Source organism: Xenopus tropicalis, chromosome 1 (genome assembly GCF_000004195.4).
Source record: "Xenopus tropicalis strain Nigerian chromosome 1, UCB_Xtro_10.0, whole genome shotgun sequence".
Taxonomy (NCBI): Eukaryota; Metazoa; Chordata; class Amphibia; order Anura; family Pipidae; genus Xenopus; species Xenopus tropicalis.
This window is the reverse complement of record NC_030677.2, coordinates 18,758,333-18,768,218: the sequence shown is the minus strand read 5'-3', so window position 1 is coordinate 18,768,218 and position 9,886 is coordinate 18,758,333.

Genomic DNA, 9,886 nt, shown 5'->3' with positions numbered 1-9,886 from the left:
CATCTTGCCCTACTTTCTTTATCTTTCCTTACTGTCTCCATCTTGCCCTACTTTCTTTATCTTTCCCTACTGTCTCCATCTTGGTCTACTTTCTTTATCTTTCCCTACTGTCTCCATCTTGCTCTACTTTTTATCTTTCCTTACTGTCTTCATCTTGCTCTACTTTCTTTATCTTTCCCTACTGTCTCCATCTTGCTCTACTTTCTTTATCTTTCCTTACTGTCTCAATCTTGCTCTACTTTCTTTATCTGTCCCTACTGTCTCCATCTTGCTCTACTTTCTTTATCTTTCCCTACTGACTCCATCTTGCCCTACTGTCTCAATCTTGCTCTTCTTTCTTCTTCTTTCCCTACTGACTCCATCTTGTCCTACTGTCTCCATCTTGCTCTACTTTCTTCATCTTTCCTTACTGTCTCCATCTTGCCCTACTTTCTTTATCTTTCCTTACTGTCTCCATCTTGCCCTACTTTCTTTATCTTTCCTTACTGTCTCCATCTTGCTCTACTTTCTTCATCTTTCCTTACTGTCTCCATCTTGCCCTACTTTCTTTATCTTTCCTTACTGTCTCCATCTTGCCCTACTTTCTTTATCTTTCCTTACTGTCTCCATCTTGCCCAACTTTCTTTATCTTTCCTTACTGTCTCCATCTTGCTCTACTTTCTTCATCTTTCCTTACTGTCTCCATCATTCCCTACTGTCTCCATCTTGCTCTACTTTCTTCATCTTTCCTTACTGTCTCCATCTTGCTCTACTTTCTTCATCTTTCCTTACCGTCTCCATCATTCCCTACTGTCTCCATCTTGCCATACTTTCTTTATCATTCCTTACTGTCTCCATCTTGCCCTACTTTCTTTATCTTTCCTTACTGTCTCCATCTTGCTCTACATTCTTCATCTTTCCTTACTGTCTCCATCATTCCCTACTGTCTCCATCTTGCTCTACTTTCTTCATCTTTCCTTACTGTCTCCATCTTGCTCTACTTTCTTCATCTTTCCTTACTGTCTCCATCATTCCCTACTGTCACCATCTTGCCCTACTTTCTTTATCTTTCCCTACTGTCTCCATCTTGCTCTACTTTCTCCATCTTTCCTTACTGTCTCCATCTTGCCCTACTTTCTTTATCATTCCTTACTGTCTCCATCTTGCCCTACTTTCTTTATCTTTCCTTACTGTCTCCATCTTGCCCTACTTTCTTTATCTTTCCTTACTGTCTCCATCTTGCTCTACTTTCTTTATCTTTCCCTACTGTCTTCATCTTGCTCTACTTTTTATCTTTCCTTACTGTCTTCATCTTGCTCTACTTTCTTTATCTTTCCCTACTGTCTCCATCTTGCTCTACTTTCTTTATCTTTCCCTACTGTCTCCATCTTGCTCTACTTTCTTTATCTGTCCCTACTGTCTCCATCTTGCTCTACTTTCTTTATCTTTCCCTACTGACTCCATCTTGCCCTACTGTCTCAATCTTGCTCTTCTTTCTTCTTCTTTCCCTACTGACTCCATCTTGTCCTACTGTCTCCATGTTGCTCTACTTTCTTCATCTTTCCCTACTGACTCCATCTTGCCCTACTGTCTCAATCTTGCACTGTTGCCTTACAGCCACCATCTTGTTTTACCATAACCATCTTACTCTTCTGTCACAATCTTACTCTACTGTTGCCATCATGCCCTACTGCATGCCATTGCAGTCACCATCATGCTATACTGCCACCATCTTACTCTGCTGTTCATATCTTCCAAAGTCTCCTTGCCCTACTGTTACTATTTTGCTGTACTGATACCATTTTGCTTAGTTGTCACCATCTTGCCTTAACAACCACCATCTTGTTTTACGGTCAACATCATGCCCTACTATTGCTATCTTGCCCTGCCCTTTCCATCTTTCTTTACTGTCACCATCTTGCCCTACTGTTCATATCATGCTTAATCCTGAGGTTACTTTTCTAAGGCACCCCTCTCCAAGTGTGATAATACAACTCCCAAAAAGTGCCATCCCCCTGTACCTGCCAGCCAACTGCAGGGCTGCATGCATGGGAGCTGTGTGTACTCAGTATTTCTCTTTATAAAGAATATTCCCTTCCGGCTGATGAGAGGGGACCCCCCCATGTACAGTAGGGATGTACAGTATGTGCCTTTATTTATATGTCTCCATAAATACACACTGCGCACCCAGGGTACATACGCCGGACTTGCAAATAAAATAGTACCCTTTCCTGGGATGTTTTTTTTCTCCTTTTATTTGAAAGAACATGATTGATCCCCCCAAATGTAATGGCACCAATGTTTTTTTGAATTAACCCATAATATGCGCCTCACCATTTCATAGAGAGAGAGCTCTCAGCTGACACGCCGTGCTGCATTACCAGGACATTCCCTCAGGCAGCAGTGGGGGCTGATTAGATGTAATTTGGTGCATTCCGTGCTACATTTCTAGTAAGATACAATACATGGCATACACAATACCCCAAACTACACAATGTGCCATTGCCCTATAGAAAGAGCAGATGTTTCACATAAGAAATAAAAGATAAATAAAGTTACCACCTTATACTGTCACCATCTTGCTCTGCTGTCTCATGTTGCTCTACTGTTACCATCTTACCCTACTGCCACCATTTTGCACAGTTGTCACTATCTTACCTTATAGCCACTATCTTGTTCTACTGTCACCATCATGCCCTGCTGCCTCCCCTTTGCTCTACAGCCATCATCTTGTCATACTGCCATTATCTTTCTCTGCTGTCACCATCTTGCCCTACTGTTCATATCTTCTTTTACTATCTCCATCTTGCCCTATTATCACCATGTTGCCCTACTGTCACATCTTGCCCTACTGTCTCCATCTTCCTCTACTGTCACCATCCTGCCCTACTGTCACCATCCTGCCCTACTGTCACCATCCTGCCCTACTGTCACCATCCTGCCCTACTGTCACCATCCTGCCCTACTCTCTCCATCTTGCCCTACTGTCTCCACCTTGCCCTACTGTCTCCATCTTGCCCTACTGTCTCCATCTTGCCCTACTGTCTCCATCTTGCCCTACTGTCTCCACCTTGCCCTACTGTCTCCATCTTGCCCTACTGTCTCCACCTTGTCCTACTGTCACCATCCTGCCCTACTGTCACCATCCTGCCCTACTGTCACCATCCTGCCCTACTGTCTCCATCTTGCCCTACTGTCTCCACCTTGCCCTACTGTCTCCATCTTGCCCTACTGTCTCCACCTTGCCCTACTGTCTCCATCTTGCCCTACTATCACCATCTTGCTCAACTGTCAACACCTTGCCTCACAGCCACCATCTTGTTTTACTGTAACCATTTTTTCTCTACTGTCTCAGTCTTCCTCTACTGCTGTTTTGCCTGACTGACACTTGTTCTACTATCACCATCTTGCCCTACTGTCTTCATCATGCCCTACTGTCTCCATCTTGTCCTACTGTCTTCATCATGCCCTACTGTCTCTATCTTGTCCTACTGTCACATCTTTCCCTTCTGTCACATCTTGCCCTACTGTCTCCATCTTGCCCCACTGTCTCCATCTTGCCCCACTGTCTCCATCATGCCCTACTGTCTCCATCTTGCCCCACTGTCTCCATCTTGTCCTACTGTCACGTCTTTCACTACTGTCACATCTTTCCCTACTGTCACAATTTGCTCTACTGTCGCATCTTGCTGTACTGTCTCCATCATGCCCTATTGTCACCATATTGTCCTGTTATAACCATCATGCCCTATAGAAATGTTATCCCCCACTCTTCATTCCTTCTCTGGATACCATAAATACCTCTTGGGCTCATTTATAAACACTGGTCAAACATACACCTGGGCAGTAACCCATAGCAACCAGTCAATGATTAGTGTATTTCAGCCAGCTGCAGGTAGAACAATGAGAGCAAACACCCCGCTGCTTGCCATGGCTTAGTGCCCAGGTGCAGATTCTCCCACTGTCTATAAATGAGCCCCACTTGTGGAAGAGACCAAGCATGTGATTCACACAACAGCCCCACGTTTTATTGTAATTGAATGCACATGAGCGGGGGAACCCGACTTACTGTTTGTGGAACTGCTCCGGCTCCATATATATTGTTCAAAGGAATCTCTGCCGGCGATAAGGTTTCTCCTGCTCTGTTATATCTGGGAAACAGATATGTTTTCACAGCTCGCGACATTTATTTTTAATGCTCTCCTTTATTAAGGGGAGAGAGTTCTGCAAGGCCCTGACACTATAGAATTACACAGAGTGAGTCAATTTATTTATTTTCTTTTGTGCCTTTTTGCTAGATACACAAATACAGCCCATCTGCTGCACTGGGGCACATTCTCCTAGGCGGCCCCTCCGTGGGCTCGTGACTGGGGATGAGCAAGGGATGAGGCTATGGGACATGGGGAGAAGCTGAACTAGAATCAGGGAATGTTACAGGTAATGATTGGACGTGATCATGTTCATATTCACTGCAGGGAAAAAGTCTGACTGAAGTATGAAAAAACATTAGAATATTAAGTAAATATATGTGATACTGCCCCCTAGTGGACAAATTAGTTTTTTGTGCATTTAAATCACTGCTGAATGAAGAATTACTAATCTCTGGAAGTTTAACTGATTCAGGGTCGGACTGGGGTGTTTGGGGCCCTCCTTACATAAACAAGGGCCCTCCTCCTGGCGTCTGCCTGACCCCCCCTCCCCTGCGTGCCATGTACCGTGTATCTCCATTCCATTCTCCTTTACTTTGTGGCTGTGATCAGGGGACAGGAAAAAGGGGACAGTCTGGGCGGAGGAGCGGGTCTGGGTTGGCTCGGCCCAACAGGTTCTTTCCCCGGCCCAGTCTGAGGGGTAATTATATCTTAGTTGGTACAGGTACAGGTACTGTTTTATTATTACAGAGAAAAGGGAATCATTTAACCATTAAATAAACCCAATAGGGCTGTTCTGCCCCAATAAGGGGTAATTATATCTTAGTTGGGATCAAGTACAGGTACTGTTATATTATTACAGAGAAAAGGGAATCATTTAACCATTAAATAAACCCAATAGGGCTGTTCTGCCCCCAATAAGAGGTAATTATATCTTAGTTGGGATCAAGTACAGGTACTGTTTTATTATTACAGAGAAAAGGGAATCATTTAACCATTAAATAAACCCAATAGGGCTGTTCTGCCCCCAATAAGGGGTAATTATATCTTAGTTGGGATCAAGTACATGTACTGTTTTATTATTACAGAGAAAAGGGAATCATTTAACCATTAAATAAACCCAATAGGGCTGTTCTGCCCCAATAAGGGGTAATTATATCTTAGTTGGGATCAAGTACAGGTACTGTTTTATTATTACAGAGAAAAGGGAATCATTTAACCATTAAATAAACCCAATAGGACTGTTCTGCCCCCAATAAGGGGTAATTATATCTTAGTTGGGATCAAGTACAGGTACTGTTTTATTATTACAGAGAAAAGGGAATCATTTAACCATTAAATAAACCCAATAGGGCTGTTCTGCCCCCAATAAGGGGTAATTATATCTTAGTTGGGATCAAGTACAGGTACTGTTTTATTATTACAGAGAAAAGGGAATCATTTAACCATGAAATAAACCCAATAGGACTGTTCTGCCCCCAATAAGGGGTAATTATATCTTAGTTGGGATCAAGTACAGGTACTGTTTTATTATTACAGAGAAAAGGGAATCATTTAACCATTAAATAAACCCAATAGGGCTGTTCTGCCCCCAATAAGGGGTAATTATATCTTAGTTGGGATCAAGTACAGGTACTGTTTTATTATTACAGAGAAAAGGGAATCATTTAACCATGAAATAAACCCAATAGGACTGTTCTGCCCCCAATAAGGGGTAATTATATCTTAGTTGGGATCAAGTACAGGTACTGTTTTATTATTACAGAGAAAAAGGAATCATTTAACCATTAAATAAACCCAATAGGGCTGATCTGCCCCAATAAGGGGTAATTATATCTTAGTTGGGATCAAGTACAGATACTGTTTTATTACTACAGAGAAAAAGTAAATATTTTTATTTAATTTCAATTATTTTAAACTTGAGTCTATGGTAGATGGCCAAACCTATACCTGTAGTACTATCCACCCAAAGCTAGCCCAATTCCCCCTTTGGTGCTCACTGCTAATGGAGTGCTTATTAACCTTGTCAATTCAGCATGTTGCAGGGGTTAATCTTTTACTCTTCCCTTTGTTTTTCTAATCCCATCCGTTTAGACTGTGAGCACTGAAAGCCAGGGGCCTCATTGCCTACACTCATATCCTGCCCTTATGCTGTCCTACCTAGACTACTGCAACCTTCTACTGACCAACCTCATGGACTCCCACCTGTCCCCTTTTCAGTCAGACCCCTGGCTCTAACCTGAGAGGATTTCCTGCAAAAAAAAATCTTGATCATAACTCCCACAACTTTTTTGGTGTCTAGCCCCCCCCCCCCTTCCATACAGTGTTAATAAGCTGGGCTATTTGGTGCTTCAGTTTCAGCATTCAGGCAGAAGCAGAGAATTGCATAAGGCCATACAGCAAGTGGTACGGACAGGCTCTGGCCATATGGTATAACTTAACATGCAATCTTCATTGATCTAAGGCAGGCGTTCCTGCAGCACAGAAAATGTCTAAATCCCTTAAGTTATACATCCTCATTTTGCTTATTTAGTGTAACCATGTGAAGCTGCTGAATCACATCTAATGAAAATATTTTCCCTGGCCAAAATGGAAGTTATTACTCTGTGAACTGCAAATATGTCAGACCTGCCTCAGGGTGGCACTGCCCATGCAGCACCCATGGGACTCGGGGGACAGGGTGTCTATCCCTACATTTACATTCAGGCCGGCTGGTACAACTTGGATTTCTCTGTCTGCCCATGATGTCATTTGGACCATTTTCCATGTGCGAGTATCGGGTAACGGCTGCTTTTCTGCCCTGGCACGGCGACAAGGATTTTGATCCCGCCATTGAAGTTGAAGAGGCTACAATTGGCCATGTAATGCCTGCATGCTCGGGAACATTTGGAGACTTGGCAAACTGTAAGACAAAGCAAAGCCATTTTGTGCACGCCTGTCCAACGACGGCTGTTATTGGTCAAGTGCAGTTCCCTGATTGCATGGAAAGTACTAGCAAATGGGTCTCTGTGGCACTTTATACCAGAACCCCACACATTGGGGTATTAATGATCTCAAGGTGTGGAACAAGAGGCAGATAGCAGCACACACACATGCCTAATAAAACGCGCACCTAATTACACCCGACTATTTACCCCAAGTATCAATATGCTGGTTGTGCCTCTTTTGCAGAATAGGGCAAAACTCAAGGGTTTTCTTTGTGTGTTGCACTAATAGGTGGTCCCACCTACATGTGTGGCCCTTAGTTCCTTTCTAAGCCTAACTCTAACTGTGTTTTCAGGTACCATGCCACCCAGAGATCTGCTACATTGTCAATAGGACTGTTCTTAAGGTCTCCATACACGGGCCAATTGTAGCTGCCAATTTCGGTCCCTTTGACCATTGCAAACACCCACCCGTAGCTGGGGGATATCGGGAGAAGATTCGCTCATTTGGCGACCTTTAGCCAATGGGCAGGGTACGAACTGTACCTTGGACAACTCCCCCAGCAGTGGTGGCAAATAGCCATGTGAAGAAGATAAAGAATGTTTTTTTTCAGCCCCCAAAATGTGCTGAAACGTCACCCCTGGCTTATACTCGAGTCAGGTGCCATGGGTCCCTCCAGACTAGCACCCTTTGTCATTTGTGTGCAAATTAGGCCACCCGCAGCCAGACCCTCCAGTGCCCTGGCCCGCTCCCAGTCACAAAACGTATTTCTCCTTATGTGTCCTCCGAAACAAGGTTTGCTGCCAGTTTGGCAATGCGCAATGAGTGTGAGGACGTCACTCACGTGGCTTTGGCATCCTTGGTGCTGGAAACATAGGTGCTGGCTAGTGATGAGCCAATCTGTTCCGTTTCGCTTCGCCGAAAAATTCGCGAATCTTTCAAAAGATCTGCGAAACGGTGTAAAATTCGCGAAACTGCAAAAATGTTGTGCGGCAAAAAAAATTGTCGCCCGCAGCTATTATTTTGTCGTGCGGCTATTAGTTTGTCGCGCGGCTATTATTTTGTCACACAGCTATTCTGTTGACACCGGCGACTATTCTTTTTTGACGCCGTCGAAAATTTTTGGACGCGCGGTGAATTTTTCTGCGAAACAATCCGCCAATGGCGAAATGCAGAAATTCGCCGCGAATCCATGCCTGGCGAAACATTTCGCCCATCACTAGTGCTGGCGCGTAAGGGAGGGAGTGGCTGCCTTCCTTCTAGTACTGCCTTCTACATTACCAATTGCTGCAGGCAGGGCAGGGCCTTCCGATCTGAAGTCTGCTGGTGGATCTTCTAGACTAGTTCGGAAAAGTGGATCTTCTTGCTTTGGTGATTTAACCTAACGTGCTGCAGCAAACTTTGGGGGTGGGGGGGATTCAGTATGCCAAAATGTCCATGGCCCAAGGCCACCTTCTTTACCAGGCAGCTTCTTTAATTTAATTTTATTTTGCCCCTTTAGTTGCTCCCACATATACATCCTTCTATAGACTTTGGCTGCAACTTTTTCACCTCCAGTTGTTTCATCTACCATCCTCACCTGTCCCATTCTGCACTAGACATTGCACTTTATATTCTATATAAACTATATATATAGTTTTAAAGGAGTCTAACTCTTTAGGGCTGATTCACTAAAGTGCGTAAAACGAGCGCTATTTATAGCATGCGGTAAAAATTTTATCGCTTCTTATTTTTTGCGACTTGATGCACGATTCACTATAGGATACGTGCATTAATTAAGACGCGATGTTGTTTGCATCATTTAAGTCGCGGTCATGCGTTATTTAGCACATGCGATATGCGTCTTAACGCATGCAATAATACTTAAATTGCGTCAATTTTAATGCAAAAAAGCATGCGATAACGCTTATCACACTTTAGTGTATCAACCCTTTTGTGTTTTAGCTTGGTTGCTGATTGAGCTGAAGGGGGTATTACTCTTAAGGCCGTGGCAGACGGGGAGATTAGTCACCCATGACAAATCTCCCTTGTCGCGGGCGACTAATCTCCCCAAAATGCCATCCTACCGGCTAGAATGTAAATCGCCGGTGGGATCGAAGTTTCCTCTCAAGGCAACGTGGATGGCATTTCGGGGAGATTAGTCGCCCACGACAAGGGAGATTTGTCGCGGGCAACTAATCTCCTCATCTGCCACAGCCCTTAAGGTCTCATTGTTGATACCATGTTGTTTTTGTTGACCCTCTTCTCCACTTACAGAGCTAATTTACTGTATTTCTTTGGAATAAATATGTATAAACATATACCCCACTGATGCCTCAATGAATGTATTTTTATTGTTATTTATTTTGATTATTGAAACTTAGCATTAGCTGCTGCATTTCCCACCCTAGGCTTATACTCGAGTCAATAAGTTTTTCCAGTTTTCTTAGGTAAAATTAGGTACCTCGGCTTATATTCGGATCGGCTTATACTCGAGTATATACGGTACTTATTCTTAACTTTCCATTTTCCTGTTTTCTTGACATCTCTGAATTGATTCTAGAAAAGCCTGACATCTATCTACTCGCTTTAACCTTTACTATAGACCCCTTGGCCTTGGCCAGGTCACGATGAAGATGTAATATGCGAGTTTCAATTCAATCCATGGCTGGGACTGATCAAAATGATTATAAAATTGTAGATTTATTATAAAAAGAATGAAAGCTTTTATGGGAATAGCAGATAGGGTAGGGCATTTTGTTGGCCATGTAGTTCAGTGCATTTATATTGTTATATCCCAAGAGCAATTCCAGTTCAGCTGGCAGTGACCCATCCCACCCCACAGGCCAGAAGGG